Source organism: Bombus pyrosoma, linkage group LG7 (genome assembly GCF_014825855.1).
Source record: "Bombus pyrosoma isolate SC7728 linkage group LG7, ASM1482585v1, whole genome shotgun sequence".
NCBI lineage: Eukaryota > Metazoa > Arthropoda > Insecta > Hymenoptera > Apidae > Bombus > Bombus pyrosoma.
The window spans coordinates 14,060,809-14,083,588 of record NC_057776.1 but is presented as its reverse complement, the minus strand read 5'-3'; the positions used below and the strand labels follow the sequence as shown (position 1 = coordinate 14,083,588).

Below are 22,780 nucleotides of genomic sequence, written 5' to 3'. Positions count from 1 at the left end.
AAGGGGCAGGATTCTGTAGAGGCTGATAAAACGAAAATGCGATGATTGCAAATCCCGGTAAGCTCGTACCGGCTGATTATCTATGTAAGACACGTCAAATGTAGCGTACATAAAAGCGGCAAGACAGGATATCGATAAGAAAGAACGATACGTTGCATCTAAAATCTCCGTTCAAGAATCGTTACAGGCGTCAATGCACTAGAACTAAAATGAATGAAACCCACGAGAAGCGTATAGTAACTCGATTACATTGAATTTAAAAGTTTCTGTAAACTCTTCGATCAGTTATCGCGTCTTGCTAGATCATTTAACACACAGACAATCTATACATCACCGGATACATTTGAGACAAATATAGATGATAGGCGTGATTGTAATTACAAAGTAAAGTTGATAAATATACCAATATTTTACATGTACATTGTAGTAGAAAGAAAAACTAAATTATACTATGCTTTGATTTTATCATAAATCTATTTCGTATATAGATGAGAATATACATTAGCGATCGAAGGGACTGCAGAAGTAAGGAAGTAGCTCCACTTTCCAGTAATTCTAGTAAACCAAGAAAAACCAGCTCCAAATCGATCAAAATCAAATTGGAATAAAATCGTTTATTCGTCGCATCTTCCTCGAGTCATAGCAAACCTATGTATTTTTAAAGAAACATTACATCCAATTAACGCCAAATACCATTGCCGAGATTGTAGAAGAGAAACACGCGCAAGGAAAAGCGAGTTCGATCTCTGAGTCACCCTCGCGGGCACCTAAAAGCTTCGATGGTTCGATTCGGCGCGTTCGGTCCCCTGACCACAGCCAACTCGAGGTTCTCGCGAAAGAAGAGATTCGTCAGCGAGCACAAGGGGGCAACGCGTTCGAAAGGGGGGCGATCTCGACGAGTGACGTGGGGAGGGGGTTGCGAGAGTAGCAGCCAGCGAGCAAGGAGGCTGGTGAAGGCAGAGGAGGGAGCCAGAGGAGGGGATCGAGGGGCAACGCGAGGAGTGAGCAACCACGCACGGCATCCTTCCTTCGGAGCCAAGTGAAGCGGCCGAACTGGTCCTGAAACACGGTGCAGTGCTCGAGCGGATCGTGGCGTGTCGGGTCCCCAGTTCCGGGGCCCGGCGTCCGCAGCCCTCAGTCGTTCGCCGATGCCCCGACGAGGAGGAGCACCGAGTTGTCCTAGGGCAAGGTCATCCCTTGGATGAGCCACCCTGTGAATCTCCGACCGATTCGAACCTCCCAGTTCGCGCGTGCCATCCGCGACCCTCGTTATCTCGTGCTTCTCGACGTTCGTGTAACATTTTCACTGATGTTCGCGTCGCGTTCGTCGGGGTCGTGTTTCAGGCTCGTCGAACCTCGAGTTTGAAATCTCGTTTCGATCGAAGGATTTCCTCGCGAACGACGTTCCAACGTGACTATCGTTTCTCTGTTGCCATGGACTCGAATTTTACGGGAAATCGACTGGGTAATCGAGAGTACCGGCATTTCCGACGATTACCGGCAAGGTCTATGATCACGCGGATCGATAGGGGATCGATGGAGGAAAAAGGAGCTCGGAGAAGATGGGATACCTTACGGCGCGGTGGCCAGACCAGGGATACAGTGAACGAGCTTCATGTACGGGACAACGTGACGTTCCATCCAGTGAACCACGGACCGTTCTAAGATCGTTCGTTTGAAAGCAAACATATTTTCGTATACGTCGATGATACTAGGAGAATGTTAACAGAGGGTGCTACGGAGAAATGATCTTATTAACAGGTGTCGAAGCTCGTTTGGACTATTTCCTCGTAAGAAGATACTCGGAGTGCGAGATCGTCCACTGACTGACAAGTTCGATTCGCAGCGGTCGTGCCTTGTGACGCGTGACGAGGATAAATCGCGTTTTCACCGTATCGGCAAAGTGGACGATTAGGCTTGGTACGCGCGCGATCGAGGGAGGAGGTGCAACGGGGGCAGTGAGACGAAGAAAGGACGTGAAACTGCACGGGCACGGCGAAAGAGCGTAGAAGAAAGAACAGGCGAAAAAAGAGCGAACGATAGAGAAGCACGAGGGGAACGAGGCCGAGGGAACCGGAGGAACAGAGACGGAACGAAAAAAGGAGGATTTGCCAACTTCCTGCGAGCCGAGAACGTGAGAGAAAGGCCGCCTCGAAGCATGTATAGCTCGATCGATAAACAAACCTTCGTCGAAGCGTAATATCGAGGTGTGGACTCTCGTGTACCCTGGTCAATTGGAATATCTTGGTCTTGCATAAAGATGCCGCCTTATCGATTCTCAAATTTGAAATTTTTCAGCATCTTTTAATTCCATCGAGAGCAAAACGTCGATGAAAATACTACGATTTCGTAATCCGAATGAAAATTCTGTTGAAAGTCAAAGCACGTCGCGGTTAACGGAGGCCCACGCGCAACAGTCTGACAGGTGTTGCGCTTCCGGTTCCAGATCGGAGTCCATCGAGCCGGCTCCGCTACCCAAGGAGCATATAATGCGGTTTTAATGCCAAAGGTGTCGGGTTTCATAAACGAACCGGTACGAGCTCCGTATGCGAGTTTGTCACGGGTCATTCGCGTCGCGGGTTACGAAAAACGAGCGGTTGAAACGAGCACATGGCACGTGGGCGTCCGACGGAGAGCCGTTTCCTTTTCGCGCGAAAATGATACCAGGCAAACAAAGAAAAGGACAGGGATACGTTGAGAAAGCGAGAAAGAGGATGAAATCGTTGAACCGTTCCTTCAGGTGTGAAGCTAAGTGTAATAATCTAATTGTATCGAATATCCTCGAAATATGAAATTGAAATGATAATTTTCGTGAAATGGTTGTGATTCGGGACTTTGCAACGAACGGAGTCGGATCATTAAAATGGAATATTTTTAGCGAACACTCGTTACGATACAGATGACACGTACGATTGGATAGAGAAAGAGGGACTTTAATTCGATGAATAATAACAGGACAGAAGATCGGAAAGAAAATTTCAGGTGCGTATTGGACGTGGTCGAGCAGTGGTGACTTCGTCGTTGGAAGATCGAGGCCCCGGGGACTTCGATGCGTGCACAGACGATGGATTTCCGGCGCCATTGGTAAGTTTCCATAACTCGTATGAGCTCGCAAACCAAATGTAGTCAGACACGCAGAGATACATGTACTTGGAACAGAAAGAAATTTATAAAAATCCAGGCACTCTTTATCGATATTCTTCGATTTGATCTAAGTAAAGGAATGCAGAAACCAAGTCGGGCAGAAACTTTAAGATCGAACTTTTACCGTGTTACGTATAACAGATAGCGGGTTCATAAGCAATTACAATGATGTACGAGCGTCGCGGAAGACAGTCACGTAAGTGAGTTCTTGAAACCTAATAAAGCGCGATAGCCCATCGAAATCCGCGCTCGGATCGTTCTTGCGTGTGTGTACTCTTCCTGCTCAATAAATACGCGTTCGATAACATCTCGATAAAAATGGCATCCCGTGCTTCGAGATACCACTGTCGACGGTAGTAACAAGTCATCTTTGTTGATCAATCGCTAACCGGTATGATACAGCATTCCGTGCATCCTTTCCTAGGCTATTTTCAATATGATACGCTCGGAACAGCTGAATCTTCGTCATCAAGATCGTCGGATTAACAAAAACTATAGCCTCCTTCCTTTATCCTGGTTCTTTGCGTCGTCCGATCGACCATGATCGAGATTAACGCGAATAACGCGTGGAACTTTTCAATATCTGATCTCTCTCAGATGCAGCAGGAAATCGAAGTTTATCGTTAGTATTCCCTCAGACTATTAAATATTTTTCATGCGGTGTTCATGCATCGTTTTATTATTACCGAGCGTTCGATCGAGGCAAGGTCGATCGTTTCTTCGCCTAACTAAGATCCGTGCACCTAACTATAAGTACTCGCTGATCCTTCGACTTTTTTTTTGTAATAATATATATTCTAATGGAGCTGTTTTTTGCAGCTGTATTATGATACTCTCCAGTCCTGTTCCAAGAAGTTAATGATCGTTTGGTCGCGACCAAAGCGATTCGAGAAGATATTGCAACGATATCCTGTATTTCGATGATACTCGTGCGTTTTAAATACTTTTTATTCGTTGCCATATGATAATTGCGTTCCGGTGATTAGAGAGAATTTTTCGACAGCGAAAATAAAGAACTGGATGGTGTCGCACGTTTTCAGAGATCGATTTAGAAATGAATTTGAATTAGAAAGGAAAATTGAAATGACCATCTCTCGTTTCAATAGAAGTCTGTAATCCTTTTGACACCCGTCAGGTATTAGCCGGTCGTGCTAAAAGCTCCATTCGATTACATGATGTATATTCAGAGCTGTCAATGAGATATTGCGTACAATAGATTCAAAATCGTATTGTGTTTAAACAGAACAGATTTTTTTTTTTTTTAGATGAGAGTCACGTACGTCCATTTGAAGTTCGTAACTACTACTTTGTCAGACAGTCGATTCTACTGAATCGATACGCACAAACCACGGACACACTACAATGCAGTTAATTAGAGAATTAAACGCAGACAACAGTTACATTTACTTAGAGGTATTGGTTGTTATCTTTTTATGATTAGACAAAAATATATTACTTATTAAAATACAAGGTTCTTTGTAATTTAAAATCCAAAGAAATCTTATTTCGTTGCATGAAGTGTGAACACAGTACGTTTCGTATATGCATGTTCCTTCATAATTCATTTGTGATTTGGTATTGTACACCTAAAGAATAAGGAGAACAAAGAGGAAGTGTGCGCTTTTAGTAATTTCCTAATTAGAGTATACACTTCATATTCTAAGTAATATAATTCATTTCATTGATCTTCTTCTTAATAGCGACGTTCCTTAATTCTTTCTTGCTATTTTTCGGTTAGAATTTGTAATTAGATAATTACGTATATTAAATTATATTGCACTTTGAAATTTACTTCAATAAATATTATTTAAGAGTAAGATTATCGAAGATCCAATAATTTACAAACCAAACTATAATATCATGAAAAGTGAAATTTTTGGAAAACTAACGAAACAGTTGATCGAACATGCCAATTATCAACGACACACCTATACAATATTCAAACGCGAACACAAACACTTCCATCCATTACTTGCCAAGTGACTTTAGAGATCGAGCATATCAGCCTCTCAAAATTCCTTCCGCGATTGCACGCGCCTACGTCTGGCGGATCAATGAAAAACGAGCACACCGTCCAAACGGTCTCGCGTAGATATCATAATAATACATTGTGATGATCGGCCAGTCAGAGGGCCTAGAGCAATGGTAACTATCAATTCCAATCAGCTGCAATCACCGTTGCTCGGCAGCGCTAATAAATTCCGCTCGTTCCACGAATATCGCCCGACTCTCTCGTGACTCTCCGCCTGTTCCGGCTCCGTTGCCCTCTTAATCCGCCATCAGAGAAGTCACAATCGAAACTCGGGTAAACGAAAGTCCAAAGAAGCAGGAACGAATCACGAGCGATACAGTAGAGCCCCATTTATATGAATCTGTCGAGAAACTAGCTATTGGTAAAAATTTGGTCGATAGAAGTTCGCATTCATATAAGAGGACTCCCTCAAAAATTTAGGAATTTTGCAAGCAAAATAGCTGCGTATCGGTTCGTGAATAAATTCTTTGTTTATATTATGATCGTAATTTTTAACTGGTGTGCCGCAAGAACTTTTAAAACACGCAATATCTGACTATTTAGCCAGGATCACTGCACCCTTTTCCCTTCGATCGTCGAGTAAACAAAATAATAATCGGTGCGAATTCACTGCCTTGAATCAAATATAATATTTCTTATAATATATTTTTTTACATTTAGTATGCTGCAGAATTTTAACAATTGGTTTACGCGTGCCGTCAGATGAAAAAGCTTGACAATCGTTGTCTTATACCAAAAATATACTACACACACATTTACCGGACAATGAATTCATGCAGCATAATACGATGCACTAACATGAAATAAGTCGGATGTTTTATGGAGAATGGAACGACAAATGATTTACATCGTCGAATAAATCAATCTTAACGTAAAATATGCGTTTTAAAGTAGTAGAGATAAATGTGAATAACAAACGTTTGGAGAAAAATCAATGCTCTGCTGTGCGTTTACGTTCTATTGGAACGGAATTGGAGCGATGCCTTGTATTAGTTGTTCAAATAATAGCAGCTCAATTAGAGTTCGATTAATTAGACAAGCAACGAGTAAAGTTTCATTTATATAAGTGGAGTACATATAAATTGGCTTCCATAGTAAGTTCGAGCCACGACTTCACGAGGATAGCTGAGTGTCAACTGACCTGGCTACGTTTATTTCATCGTCGATAGATCTAGTTGCTTTCGTAAGGCATCTATTTACAGATAGCCATGAGTGAACAACAATTACCTGGTTGTTTCTTCGTGTCCATGCAATGACAGTATCCTATACAGAGTATACACCTTCTGGTAACGAGACTCCAACTTGAAACGATCACCATATTGTCCTACGCAGAGCTGTTCGAAACTTCCTCCGCGTCCAGCGATACAGTTTCCAATCTCTTCGCTCTCACCTACCTTTCCTCCCACAATCCAGCTGCCTGGGCTCTTCTGTTTCGCGCTGAATATCGCGCGTCCTCGCTAGCTATCCTTTATGGACTTAGTCGTCGCAGTAACTTGCTCGATTCAGTCGCATCCTGTCTCGAGAACGACCGTGATTTTGTCGCGTTCCACGAGACTTCGGTTTATCTGGTGCTGTATGGAGATTGGAGGGTATTTCTTTTTAAAAGAAATCTGGTCCTTGTTACAGGCTTGGTGTTATTTGAAGAAAATATTTGGAGGATGATTGTTTGAGTGATATACGATGTTGTTTGGTTGGATGTTACTTTGAAATATTTATGGATTGATCTATTTGTTAATCACGAATTGTTTTTGACTTTTTTATGGTGTTCGATTTACAAATTTTTATTATGTTTATCGTATCTTGCGATATTGACGATTGACAAATTGAAATCCTACAGATTAAGAAAGTAATAAATTGTTGCATTGATATGTTAAATATTCATATTCAATATTTCTTCGTTATTTCAATGTTTCCTTTGTATTCTAATGTGTTAAATCTCTTATTGCAGATTTTCGTGCAAATATGAAACACTAGATGTGTTAATTACTCCTTTCGGATAACATGTTTCACATGTGTGTATTTCTATGTGTGGTTATGTTTTTTCACATATGTATGAAGAATCAATGATACTCTCCACAGATTATATTATGTTAATCTAGTCTACGAAGAAAGAGTAATTACTAGCAGGTATAATCCTAATCTGATCTTGGAGGAACTAATGATGAACTTTGTAGATAATTTGCGTAGTATGTTAATTAGTACGTTGAGGAACAGAGATTAGTTGCCAGATGTGAATTATCCATGAGCATTACTTAAATACCGAACTATAAAAACTGAATAATTATTTAAACATTTGTAGATGTTGTCTTACTTAATTTTCTGGCCACGTTGAATCGTCTAATGATTCTCGCGTCATATTAAAATGTTTGAATTATTAAATGTATATTAATTTACGATGTTAGGAAAAACATAGGAAATTATATCTGTTAGTATGTCTTTATACGTAACGTTGATAAAAAGTTTAAAGATACTGATTATCATGCAGCTGCTAATGTATCTCAGGTGTATTAAACATTGAAAATTTTTGCTTTCAAATTTTTAAGTATCTTCATAGATATCTTTTCTATCTTTCATTCTGATATGTTATTAACTTATTTACATAAATATATGGGTTATTTGAAAAGTTCTTCAAGCGTGGTAAAAATTCCTATTTTATCAGAAATTTGCACTTATCTGTGAATAATTACAGCACGTTAAATTATTCTATCACATGCTAAATTACACAGTTCAGCAGAAAATGAGAAAAAGTCAGTGAATTAAAATACAATTTATTGACACACCTCATGCTAGTTTATGATTATGTATTTCGAACGGAAAGTTTAAAACCATGAACGTCCTATGTAATACATACAAATGTATTCCATAATGAAAGGATTATTAATTGAAGGATTATAAACTAAGGAATAATGAATTAGAAATTAAGAAAAAATAAAAGTAATTTGAAAATGTTATGCTGCCCATTCCATTCCGACATTCCCGAGAGTCTAAAAACGTGTTGATAAACCAAAAGTGAAACAAAAAGCGCACCAAAGGAATAAGAAGAACAAACCAAAATTCGTAATAAACACAACGAAACAAACAACTGCTACAAATTTCAACGAATCTCAACTACCAAACTACAATCTCCTCGATCTTCCCTGACCCTATAAATTCAAAAATCCTCGACTATTCTACATATAATAAACCGTTTGCCTAAAGGAACTCGTCCTCCTTTTATAAACCCCTATCACTCCGACAAAAGAGATCCAATTCGAGTCGAGCGCATAGGCGAAACGCTGCAAGTATGTGTACACGAACAAGAGGACAAAGAACGAAGGGGTGTCGATGAAGCCTCGCGAGCAGGAAAGCAAACCGAGCAAGAGGTTGACCAACGATACAAAGAGACGAAAAAGCGGAGGAGGGTGGAATATGCGTTGCAGCGGTAAGGGAGGTCGGTTATCAGCGAGGCGCAGTCGCCAGAAAACTACTATCACGAGGTGAAATTATTGGTCGGTGAAGTGGATAAGCTACGGTCGAAATCGGTGCATTCGAATAGCTCTGACTAACGGATGCTGGGCCTGCACCATCGAAACGGAGCCGAGTAGAACGTGACAAGAGAGACGGAGCTCGTGAAGGTGCCGATGGAGCAAGAGAGGGAGCCAGACTTCTCGCGAACCAAGCTACTCCAATCGAGGAGCAGCTCGCGAGGTGGAGGAGGAGCAGAGGTAGGAGGTGACGTTACGGAGAAAGAGTTGTGAAACGGGTAAACGCGCCTTGCCTATCCACGTAGGATGTTGCTACGACTCGTTTACTCTCGTTAGCTGCTATGTGGAAAACCTACCGTGGCACGGAACGATTCTTTTTGCTTTTGCAATGACTAAACAATCTTTCGTGGACGAAGTGGAGGTAGCGTGTGTAGGTCTCGAGGAGATTTGTTCAGGTCTGGGGGAGAGGCAGATAATCTCTCTCTCTCTCTCTTTGAGAATATTCATTGGGTAGCGGGGAAAAATCTTTGTTAATATTTATTGTGATTATTGTTGATAGTGGAAAAGTGTTTCTCTAATGTTCCTGTAGGAATTTTTTATCGAAAATATACAACACCGAGCGTGAAATAATCGATCGAGTTGCTCAGAAGCTATAACAAATTGATCGAATTGAAAAATAGAGAAAAGTGATGATGGTGCGATATTATATTGTTTTTGTTAACTTGTCTTTGAATTTACCACCATGTATGCTCTTTCCTTGCAAAGAAAAAGCTTGTAGGAATATATTCTTTTTTCTTCAGAATTGGACGGTAATCAACTGTCTGAGAAATTGAGGATGGTGTTAAAAGTGGAGTTGATCAGTTTGGCTTCTGTAAGGTTTAACAGTCAATGAAATATTCATAGATGTCGAGAACACGTTGTTGATTATTTTCAAGAAGTCGATGCTGATGCAGTTTCTTGTAAATTCATAATTTTGGAAAACTGTGTATATATCCATAGCAAAGCTCTTATTACAGTGACGAGTACTATTACTACTCTTTATGGCAGAAAATATGTAGCATTGTATATAGAAATAATATTGTTTTACTTTTCACTAAAAGAAAATTTATGTGCTGTTACCATCATTGTTATAAAAAGAAATATTACTCAGAGCAAATTGATGAATATCTAAATAGAAGATTTCTAGAGAGCTAATGCGATTTTGAAAATTGTAATTTAGTTGATTACAATTAATAATGAAGACTTTAAATTATACCTACAAAACAATGCTTTATTTCAAGTCAGAAGAATTTTACCTTGTGCAAGCAAATGATCATCCGTATTGTGCAAGTTTCTGCAGCCCCCATACATAACTGCCAACTAACGACGCTTGAAAGGACTCGAAAACCATCTACTTACAAAGATCTCGCGCCACAAATCCTATTAACGAAACCGGGAAAATCTTGGCGTGGTTCAGTCGCCATAAATAAAGACAATCGACTAATTGAAACTTCGCGGGACGATGAATCTTCGTGTGAAATCTCAAACTTCTATATAATTGAGCAATAATTTAAATAAGGGCTGATTCAAAAATAAAGACGAGAAGTAAACAGGAAATTTACTTTAGAAAAAAGGCACCGTACTAACTTTTGCATTTATTAACTGAATAATAATTTAAAGAGATCAAGAATGATTTAAGGTCAAAGTAAAGAAATTAGAATATTTTAATATCTATCGATTGAATAATAAATTTAAATAAACTAGAATTAATTTCAAGGTGAAGCTGATAAATCAATGATGAATTTATTTAAAGAAGACACTGAATCAGTTTCTACGTTCATCGTTTGAATAATAATTTACATAAACTAATGTCGATTTAAAATCAAAGCCAACCATAATCAGATTATAAATAAATGGTAAATCTGTCTAAGAAGAAGGTAGCAAACAATATATTACAAATCCGGATAATCGCGATAATACGGTGCGTAAGAACAATCGCGCAACTGGTGAACCTCGAAGGTTCAACCGATAGCACGAGGAAGGATCGATATGAACTCGTGCAGAGATAACGCGGCATCCAGTAAGCCATTTATATTTCCAGAAGGCAACGTGGAGATGGATGACAGTTCAGCGTCGACACGGGGGTGGAGGATACGGTACGTCACGGGCCGGAAAACAAGAGAAGAGAAACTAACGCGTTCCTCTTTGTATCCATTGCATTCCGTTGAACGGACACTCGAGCATATCTCTGTATTCGGTGATCGATCATCGTGACGTATCGTCGATCACGTGACGAACGATCCTCGAAAGTTATTCGACGTCGAAGCGTGGCTACACCTGATTCGATCCGACGCTAAATCGATTTCGTAGCCAACCGGAAACCACGCGATCAATCCCACTCGTACGCTCCACTCACGAAATCTAGCGAGCTACGAGATATATCTACGTGTTTCGAGAACGAATGTGCGAAATTTTAGGGAAATTTCGATCGGACTGACCTCGGTGTTGATCGAACACTTTGAAGTTTGGAATTTTGGTGATTGACAGTGTCGATGAAATTAAATTGTGAAGCTTTCTGGATCTAGTTGTTAAAATAGTACGAAGATATTGTTCTGTGTATGACAAATTTGTGTTAAATGAGAGATATGGTTGCTTTATATGAAACAATGAATTACCTAGATGATATATCAAAAGAAACGAAATTCCAACCAATTTTGCAGTAATTTATACTTATATTCATATGAGAAGTATTAACGAAGAGTAAAAGGGTGAAGCTCGTTTCAAGTTGAAATTTACTTGATTTTTTAAATTTCAAGACCTGGATGTAATAAAGTGAAACGAAGAAAGAAGGAGAAAAATGCAAAGAGAATCAACTTTTACATGCAAGTTTAATTATAAAATTCTATAGAAAGCGGGACATTGAAGAAGACAAGCTCAAATGAACAGTGATTTCGTTTTTTAATATTGAAAGCGCATAAAGAAGCAAGTAACTGATAGAATGAAATTTTAAAAAGCAACAACGATAGTATACCATTCTATCAAAGAAAAATCGAAAGACATGTACACATATGTACGATACATTAAACATTATAAATATAAGCTAATAGAGATTCTTAGGATTTGATTTTGGAAGCGTAATCAGCTCAAACTTCCGGTAGTTTAAACTACCTCTGATTCGATAAATATTCGTATATCAAACACTTCAAAAAATCGAATCTACGAATTTTTATCGAATCTACTTCTTTCTCCAGCTGAAAATGATATTCGCGACTCCACGACGACACCGCGTGAACGAGTTCGTTACATCGACTTGGTATTTCGTAACGATGGTTCAGTTAATTTGCCTGTTTTAATTTCCGTCAGCTACCCTTGGCAAGCGCGTAAAATTATAAAGGCACCACACCAACACCGTTGTATCTTCTTCTCTCTCTTCCTAGCCTAGTTCTCTTTCACGTAAAATGCGTTCGTCCGGGAATCCAGTTCGGTCGATGGCTTCTCCGACAATGGGTTTCGAGGCCGCTTCTTTGTCTCTCCCTAAAAAAGACCTGGGTGTGTCCGAAATAGAAACGCGATAATTAAACGGTTACCATCGCCTATATCGCTGGTTCGTTCGCTATCGTCAGGATATTATTAGAGGGCTGCTTCACCGGTGTCATCATGCGAAAATCCCTTACGCTCCCTCGTCGACTACGTTGGTTCATAACGAGAGACACGGTTTACGTGGTCAGAGGAATTGCGGAGATGCAAATAGAAATGCGATTAGTTTCATCGAAATGGTTATAGTAGGGAAAAGGAAGCCGATGATATAGCATTCTTTATCTTCCGTCAGATAGATCATATTGGCAGGCTAATCGTCCATTTTTTATTTAATTCACCACTTTGCATTATCGAATTCTGTTTCCCAACACTGAAAGAACATTGAACGAGAACTGCAAGGGTTTGTTTAGTAATCCTTTCTTCGCAATTTCTTTCATCAAGATTCTATAATTTTATGAAATTTGATGAAATTTCAGGGTTTATATCATTAAACGATAAACCATTGTTTGCTCTTTAATGGGTTTATCAGAGTTTTTTATTGGGTTACGACAGTTGGTTTTAGAAGATGGGGAGATTTATGAACGGTTTCTTTAAATTGGATTGCTCGAGATAAGAACGTAGCTTAGTCAGAATTGATAGCTCATTTCTCATAGCACAGTTCTCGCAGGATCACACAAGAATACCGTTATAAGCCCATATTTTATAATTTTCTGACTTTTATGTCATATGGATAAGTGAATATGAAATAGTTGAAAAATAGGTGGTAAATAAAAAACAAGTGACATTGCTCAGTTTAATTTAATTAATATTAATCTGCATATACCGAACATTGTTAGTATCTTCCAAATATTCAAGAAAGTAATAGAAACACATATTTAATCCCAGAATGAAATGAAAAGATAATTTTGATATGGAATTGGTTGACAATATACAATATGCAATAAAATGTATATTGAATTTTTCTCTTTCACGAAAGACGAAAGATGAATTTTGACGCGTTTGTCACTTGTGGTTTTCGTATAGAAGTGAAAATGAATCGTCGTCGGGTACCGTATGTTCATAGTTCACCGTAGAATCGGGGTTGCAATTTACTTTAAAAGGTTGCGCGTACTGCATCCTGACAACCAAGAATTACGGTTGACTACGTAGCTGATTTTAGCGTCGGTATTAACATTATCCGCGAGTTTTAGCAGCGTCACGAACGATTGCGTAGGGACGTGAATATCAAACGCCCCCGAGGAAACTCGCCGTATTCCGAAAGAAAGCTCCCTTCCCACCGAGGCTAGCGACTAAAGCAAATAACAGGTATTAGAAGATATTACGTTAATAGTCCCACAATTAGCAAGTAATTGAAAAATTAATAATACGCCACTAGCCCAGAGCTTTCGCATGTACCTAATTACCGATCATTTCTTGCATAGTCGAATAAAATATTAAATACGAACATAAAAGGTCTTTGGTTGTACTTTATTTGAGAACTGGTCTGAATTTATATTACTGTTAGTGTGTTGAATTTGAATTGCTCTTAAGATGTATCATAATTCTTAATCCTAATCATTGGTCGGTTCTAATTTATCACTCGCGTGTATGTCACTTTTATATTGTGAATGTATGAAAATTTGATTTGAAGGCTGAATACTATTAATTTAAAATACTGAATGGAACTATTACAGTTCATGCTATGACTGTTTCATATTGATTTATTTAACTGACTTAGCGTGTGCCTGAGATTATTTATTACAAATTGGAAACGATCAGAAGATTTTTCATCGAGATACTACTTGGGTATTTTGTATTTTATATATAATATTTTATCAATTAATTGATAGTCCCAGGGATTATTCTTATCAACTCGTTAATTAGAAATACATAGAAGAGATTAACAAAATAAAAATACAAGCTGAAGTTAGTTTTTCAGAAATTGAGATGATAACTTTCTACAAAATGATTAAGAGTTTTATATCAGTTTCGTTCAAGAGGAAAATAAGTGAAGTTAACGAGTATGGAATATTATCTATTATATTAACCGGTAAGTTTCGATACCTTTGTTCCATGAAACGAGAGAACAAGACAAATTCTTCGCCCTAAAAATCAATTATTCTAACGTTTGGCAATAGAACTTTCCAAGACCGATGCGATAGAAACAGAAGTTAAAATTTCTTCAAAATTACTTCCAAAGTAAGTTCAAGAATCCCGAATGATCAATACGGACATAATTCGTACGTATAAAACGTACGTATGCATATGAATCTGAGACATTCAACATGCTCATTCCAACGAAAGATTTAATCGGCCCACTGATCATTTACGCTTCCAAAGACTTCATTAGCAATGCCCATATCACGTTCCGAACAAATTCTTCTCCGTAACGAAGCAGAAAGCTCCGTGTACGGGACATTTCGAGCGAACAGGGTCGCGAGGCGTGACGAGGCCGACCGAGACACGAGCCTCGAATAGCGTAGAATAGCGGGTGTGGAAGAACGAGAGATGCCATGTGGCGGATTAGATCCGCGATCAGGCATTGCTCTGTAGAACAAGGAAGAAATGCCGGCGTAGAGTGGAAAGGACGGTAAAAAACGATTCTTGGAATGGTGTTGACACCTACATAACAGGCTTGACACGCAACGAGCCGGCGCGTTTCCATTGTGGCCAGTCAACCCACCGGATCTGTCACTCGCGAAGCTCCTGGAAACTGATGAACCGCTTCGGTCCGACGAAGAAGAAGTTTTCTCACGGCCAACAGAGTTTCCACGTAGGTATACAGGCTGATTGATCGGTTAAATATATTTATCTGTCCGGTTCCGTGGCCGAGAATAACACGTGTTATTACGCGGAAAGTGGATAATTGATAAGGCGAACGAAACGCGGGGCTAATTAAACGGGGCTGCGTGAACCGGGAAGCTACGAGCGGTCCAACGGCCGGCTACGTTTTCTTCTTCCTCCAGCTGGGTAATTAAAACGGCCCGGCTATTTATCGACTGGTCGTTTTACGCGGGAGAATCGAACGATTCTTGAATAATGGTCTCGTTAAGATCGCGCGTGTCGATGGGATGCGAAACACCGTTCTTCGTTTACACTCACTGAATTTCTGCAGGCTACTTTCATCTCCGTAATTGCGGTTTTACGGTTCCAGGTGTATTTTCGATGCTGCGTGGATTGTACGGGTTCTGCTGGAATTTCATGTTTCGTTCAAGTCGAGTTTGTATTTGTTAGAATCGTCGAGTTGCGTTGAATGTGTATTTTACAGAAAGATATAAGAAGGTGTAAGATGTAAGAAAGAAGTAAACATGTACTTTCAAGCGATGATTTTTATTAAACGTTATATCCTAGATTAGATACCAATATTTATCTTTCGTATACATATACATGGGTGTTGTGCATCGTTGAAGTCGTCTGAATAATATCTTTCATCTAATATTAAAAAAATTGTAATTGTTTGTTTAAAATATTCAGGATTTTATCACAATGCAGAAATCATGGTAAGAAAGAGTTTACTCAAGGCGGCTTATTACACCTAGAAAGTAACGAATTTATGTATCTTTTTCTATCTTTTCCACATATGAACGTATGCAGAAGGAAAACATTAGATACTAGTAGCGATATGTAGAATTAATTGTTATTACGTTATAAAAGATCATTTGTACTGGAAACTCCTTATGTTATTCAAAATTTTCAAAACGTAAGTTCAATGCATAATGCGTAAAAAATTGCGTTTTATAAAACAACATTAACGTTCAAGCAATTCTCAAGTTTTAATACGAACTTCACACTCCACGCTTACACCTTTGATATTTGAATCGACTTGCACTTTCAATTGACTCCTCCTATCAACTTTCCATTTAAATATACGTGTATCCCTGTTCTTCTGAAACGTATTAGCAGCCGAGCAAAAGCTACAAATTGATTTCTGCCGCGACGACCAAATTCAACATTCCACCATCGGTTCCCATAGAGCTGTGATCTCTAGAGCTGTTCAAGCAGCGTTTCACTGGTTCCAGGTTTCGCACTTAACTTCATCGCTTCGCATATATTTCATCAAGACTTTCTACTCCCACATCCTACTAACTTCGACTTTGTCGACTTCGTAGTCTTCTCTTGTTTAAAGCGTCGTCAAATTTCCATGCTGTTTCGACACTGGTCGTTGAATTTACTGGTTGGAAGCAGGCTGATACGCCGGTCTCACATCGATCAGCCGATTTCTCCAGGGTACTACACCTGGCTACCACGCCACGTTCCAATTTCCGTGCTCTGTCGCACCTGAGCGACTCGAATTTTTGCCCCGGAAGCGCGCGCTCCTCGAAACAGGCCGCACACGCCCACGCCTCGACCCGGTAAGACGACAACGATCTCGTTCGTTCCGTTGCGCAAGCAACCCCGGCCCACGAGCGTCGCGTCGTCACGCGACGATCCCGTGAAACGAGAGTCGTTCGTGAAAATTTTTTCAACCGAACCATGCTGCTTCCCCACGTGCGATCCGCTCGAGTCTCGCGCTCTGTTCACCCGGCCGTTTATGCGTGTTGGCACGCGAGCCCTTTTACCCGAGTTCACGCACGATTAACCGCGGATTCGTTCCTCATCGGGAAGAAGCGAGCTTCAGGAAAATGGCAATTTGCAATCAACATTTTTCTTTTTTCGTGAATTTTCTTTCTTTCATATTCCATAGTAGAACTTCGTTTATTTGAACTTTGAACTTGTCGGGGAATAACAGTTTATACGTACGATGTAATTGAAGTTCATATAGTAGAAGTTCACTCATTTTCCACGGTATTTGTTATTTTCTGGTCACGTAATAGGAGCTCGCATTTAGATAACTGGGTTCAGTCGACAATAGTTCAGTTAATTGTCAAGGCATTTTCGAGCAAATCAAGTTTTAGAAACTTGTCAAGTGTACGTGAATTTGCCTAATCTCAATCAGACAATCGATAGGAAATTAGTTTATGCGTGTACCAGACTAATTATTGCCCAAGCATGGTCAAACCCTTTCTTTCACAAAGAGGTTTCAAATTAAAAAATTTCTCGTGTGCGAAATAATTTATAGGCATTTTATGTTAAAAGAAGAGGCTTCTATTATACATGCATATTAGCGATGATTAAGTGATAGTGACTTTTATGCATTCATGTATATAAATTTTCCTAATTACAGTACAGATTACAAGATTTCTTTTATTCGATCATTATCGATAATGATACTAGTTTTAAACATATATGAACGTTTTGTTACGAAGATGCATTGATGCTTTTAACAAATGCATTGACGGAAATCGTATAATGCAAAACAAAAAGTCATCTAACCGCATTTTTCATCAGCTGATCACTCGTTGTTTTAATATAGATACATATGGCCGTACTTGTTTTTGCGTACACCATCGTTACAAAATCACAATGACGGACCACACAACGAGAAATTATCATTTTTTTTTCATTGGAAACCTGATTGTATAATGTCGCTTAATATCCGTATTCAATACGTTATTACGCGATTCCATAGTGATTGGCGATACCGTATTTACGCCAGCGGCGTACAAGATCCAGTTTCACACGGTTTGTTTTTAAGATGTTTGGATAATTGTTTAATTTGTATGCTCTTTCATTCGTATGTAGTATAAATTAAGTATTGTAAAAATTAATTATAACTCGTACTTAATGTTTTAATGCATATTATTTGATCCTGTATATCATTACAAAATTGTGCAATCATCCAATTATAAAAATTTCTGCCATTAAACATTGCAATTAATTGTTAGTTATCAAGGAAATTGTTACTGTAACATTCTTCTTGATTCAAGTTAGTTAAAACTTAAAAAAATTAAAAATACTGAAAGTATGCTGTTTAGTTTTTCAAAGAAGTGCATTCACGTTATCGTTGTTATGACTCACATGAGGAGACGAATATTTATTTTCTGAATTAGATTTTCCACTCTTTCTATCTTCATTGGGACTAATTTTAACTTAAAAATGATTTCTATTTTTTAAATATTTCTATAATACCTATTATTCGTGTTTATTTTATAGTGTAATAAGATCATATTCCATGACACAATCTGAAAGATAAATATCATCTATATACCATAGATAGAATTTCAACTTTATCTATTATTTATTTCAAATAATTTTATTTATAACAGCAAGAGATCTAATTCTACAAAAATACATCATCTCTAAATTGTTTTTAAATTTCGCTACCAACTTTCCCAACGATCCCATACTTTTTACTCTATTTATTTTCAACTTTATCATTTCCATGAAATCTACACAATTTGTTTCTTCTAGCTTTATCACGGTTTGCCCTTTCCTATTCTTATTTCTACAAAGAAGTAAACAAGCTGGAAGCAACCGTTCTGATTGGATACGCTCGATTTATCATACGACACCCGGTCGAACGAGAAATTGAAAAGTAACGAGACGAGATGTATCCGGGTAATGTCAGTCGGGGAATCACCGACGGATACTTAATTTACGATCAGAATGATCGATTATTATTCTTATCAATAACACAACATGATAATTATATAATATAGAACGTTATCCGCGTAACACGCAGATACGTATCGTGCCGCGAGTGATTTTAAACGATTACTAGACATCCGAATTGATTGAAACAGATTGCATTTGCGCGAACCGAGCAGATGAAAATGCACCAAATGAATATAAGCATAAATAAAGTTGATACATCATGTTCAGGATAATTTTCGAACAGCCCGTATTTCATTTGCCAGCTAGTTCCTGTTAAACGGCGCGATAAATGTTTATATGTATAAACTGAAAGGATTTATTGATGATCTAAAAGATGTAACGCGTGAATACCCTATAATGTTTGAGCAATTTGAAGCTTCGACGATAAATTGCGTACAATGATCTGAAAATAATGACATGGATATGTAACTACCTCGCAGTGCAAGATATATGCCGCAACGTCTTGTAATATCAATCTGACCTTGTTAATAATAACGTTTAAAAGGTGATTTCATCGTTAGGTGTGATAAATGTTTTTATCAACACATTGCATATAAGTGAAATTGTATTTTTCATTTGTTATTTTTCTGCGAAAACAGAAAAACAGAATATTAAGTGAAAGAAGGCTTTAGGCAAACGATCTTTAACATAAAATTAATTTTGTTTTCTTTCATCCTACGTGTGTAACAAATTATCACATAATTTTCTATCATTTGCGAAACATACAAATCTTTCATCGACCATCGTTGAAATTCCTTTACGATAGCAAATGGACTATGTATAAAATAGAATAAAGTATATGAAAGAGAATATAGAATATAATCGAGCGAGAGATATATGAATGTTCTTTATTAGTAAAAAAAATCAACATTTTCATTATGGAGAAGGCTGATTTAAAATTGCATCGCGGTCGACCTAATATAGAAAGGTTCGTTGGATCGTGCAGCTTGCAAAATCCTCGCTGCTTGTTCGTGGCGAGGGTAATGGTCAAGTCGTGGAAACCTCGCGTGAGTAGATTGATAGAAGTTCATTGGATCATTACGCGTGAAACCGTGCATTAAGTAGTTTGCACTGTGCAACTGTTGTACATCCTTTTGGATCACATAGTCGTTTAATTGTTTCTTTTTAAAGCGCTTCCATTTGATAGCTTATCTCGCCCACATCTTTTCAAATTTCATCGTAATTTGCTTTCTCCTCTGATGGTAGAATCACTGTTTCTCAAAAATACGGTATATTTTATTTTTCATTAAATTATTAATAAAATTAGAAATACAACTGTGTATTTAAGTATACCGCGACATGGACACGATTTAATTGTATATTACATTCATCCACTTGGACGTTATATTTCAAGGCTTAATTATGAAGAAAATGGCGTTGAAAGTCTCATTTCTGTTACAATCTGATGATTGTATAATAATTATCTAGAACACATTTACATTTACGACACAGATACTCTTTTTCTTCTTAGTCCTTTCCCTTTTCATCTACTGCAATAAAATATATACATACTCGATGAAATTCAGCACAATCACCTCTCGATTTACAATCACTTCATTCTCATCGATCGATCAATGATTTCCATCGCACTCGGTCATAAATCAATTTTCGACACTTCAATCTGCCTCAAAAATCTCATCATCGATGTTCAACGTATTATACAAGCTCTACAAATTCATCAAACAAGTAGAAACAAAAATCTGTACAACATTCGACGCGACTTATAATTTATGCACCACATAGCACTACAGCAGGCAAACAAAAGCAAGAAGAGCGATGAATGAAGGATTTAAACGAAATATCGATGCGAACCACAGGCGAAGCTTGACGTGTTTCTGACCAACTGCAGTTCAGAAATTTATTGGCGTTCGAATTATCACGAGACGCGGTTTTATTTAACATAGAAAGTCTCATTCGATTTCGTCGTAAAGCCATGCTCGTGTTCAGATGAGAAGTCACGTAAGACATGCCAAAGGATGTCGTTTATAATGAATTTACTGCCGGACTTCTGCTATCTTTGCAGGTGCATCCAGAAACTTAATGCGCCCTTGTCACGCGTAATAACACAAGGATTCTCTTTTTCCCTTTCACCTTTCTGCGCTGTGATTTCTTGCGGTCCTCGAAGGAAGAACCACGAATATAAAGTCGTAAATGATAAGCAGATACGCAGAAAAAGTTTGGAAGCTTTGGAAAGTTATCTGGCTAGTTTCATATTCAAATCTTTCGCTGTAACGTGTCGTCGACGTCTTAATTAAATTTACGGCTCGATAACGATCAGCATAATTTTCAACTAGGTCGTATGACATCTTATGCGCGTCTAAGAAGGTGATTAATGCGATAAGCGAATTGGCCACAAGACAGATTAATTTTCACCTCGCGCATTCTACGATAGAGTCAATATCCTATTTCGAATCTTAAGAATGTCATTATAGTTTTCTATTAATATTTTATGCGTTGCTTAAATCAACATTTATTGCTTAGTATATGCATTTTCCATCGAGAAATAGAAGAATTTATAAGAAATATGAATAAAAATATAAAAGTAGAATATCAGCTTCTATTCTGCGAAGATTTAAATGCTGTTTAATAAATACTAATTATAAGGTAGAACATGGCTGGGCCATATGACACGTTACGAGCGTCTAAAAAGGTGATCAATGCGATAAACGAATTGGCCACAAGATAGTTTAATTCCAATTGTACGGATTCTACGGTAGAGTCAATATCCTATTTCAAATCTTAAGGATGTCATTAACATCTTAGTTTTATATATTAGTTTCCTATTAATATTTTATGAGTTGCTTAAATCAAGATTTACTGCTTAGTACATGAATTCTTTATCTAGAAGTAGAAGAACTTACAAGAAATATAGATAAAGATATAAAAATAGAATGGTAGTTTCTACCCAGCGAAGATTTAAATGTCGTCTAATAAATATTAATCATAAGACAAAACATCGAGTGAAAAATTAGTAGCACCTAAAATTTATCAAATAAATCCTTAGAAATGTAGAAAATAAAATGTTTTTAAAATTCTTTTAAAAAGTTGCCTCAAATCTTAAGTCTTTAATTCAACTATAAAACCATCTCATTACTTTCCGTCCTTTAGGAAATCTGTAAAATTCGAGTTTTGTATAATCGTAGATTGTTTCATCTTCACTTGCAACGAAATATTTTTAATCGTAGGATTTCAAGATTATCTCGCGGCAATTTATAAACAAGGAGCCAAGCGGAATAATATTTCATCGGTGTCAAATCTGTTCGTTCATCGTTGATTCGATTATCAATCATGATAAACGAGATCGATCGACGAAGATGATTCACGTGGCGGAATTTCTTCTTAATAGATTAATATTTTTGCAAACGAATCCGCGTTTGCATTGTTCGACTAGCGATAAACGAAACGTCAAATAATGAAGATGATAAAATCTTGTGCACCGGTATCGTGCGCTTAATGGATCTTCTCATAGATCCAACGAACTTACAATCTGTCTTGCGGCTTTATGACAGGATAATAATTACGAACGGGCTACCGATCTTGACGAACAGGTAAATAAAGCAGCAGAGAGGAAAGAGATCGCGAGCAAAGTAAATTGATAGAAGTTCATTACGTCATTACGCGTGAAACTGTTTACCTCAGAAAGCTAACCAAGCGTTGCACAGAGGCGCTCTAATAATACGATATGCAGTTACCATTGGTACGCTCGATCGATGGTGTTTCTAATCGATTTCGACTGAAAGACGACGAATAACGATAGAACAACTTTTCTACGGTACAGTCGAATAATATCCTATGTATTAATTATGAGAAAATATTTGGACGTTAAACGTAAAAAGATCATCGGTGACATAGTAATAGTCCTCTTTCAGTTCTGTTGGAATTTTTATTCTTCAGAAAGATATGGGAATATTATTACTAATACGAAGTTTGTTTATTTTACCATGTACAATTGGTAGAGAAAGCATTTGCATGCCATTGTATTTATTATAATATTCAAATACTAATTAATTAAGTCCAAATATGTAAAATTTTGTATCAGTAAGTAGTATTTTGGTCTGACTACGAAAATGAAATGCAAAGACAGATGAAAAATGCTTGTGCGTAAAATGAGGATGCGTACAAATACATTTTGTAACCACCGTATTCTTAAAAACTCTTTTCCAAGACTAAA

The 22,780-nt window shown here is 37.9% G+C and overlaps 1 protein-coding gene and 1 long non-coding RNA gene across 5 annotated transcripts in view; one reads left to right on the top strand and one right to left on the bottom strand.

The window, feature by feature from the left end:
- The window catches only part of LOC122569134 (protein cortex-like), a 255,995-nt gene that overhangs the window by 25,999 nt on the left and 207,216 nt on the right, over window positions 1–22,780 (bottom strand). The window lies entirely within an intron of this gene.
- Window positions 924–22,780, top strand: part of LOC122569147 — a 138,181-nt gene continuing 116,324 nt past the window's right edge. The window contains exons 1-3 of one of the 3 annotated variants that reach the window (XR_006317341.1): window positions 924–3,084; window positions 3,182–3,340; window positions 3,964–4,215. This is a non-coding gene — a long non-coding RNA (uncharacterized LOC122569147). Of the gene's footprint in view, window positions 3,085–3,181; window positions 3,341–3,963; window positions 4,216–4,409; window positions 4,610–22,780 lie in introns of those variants that run through there. The other 2 variants (XR_006317342.1, XR_006317340.1) reach the window with 2 other exon arrangements.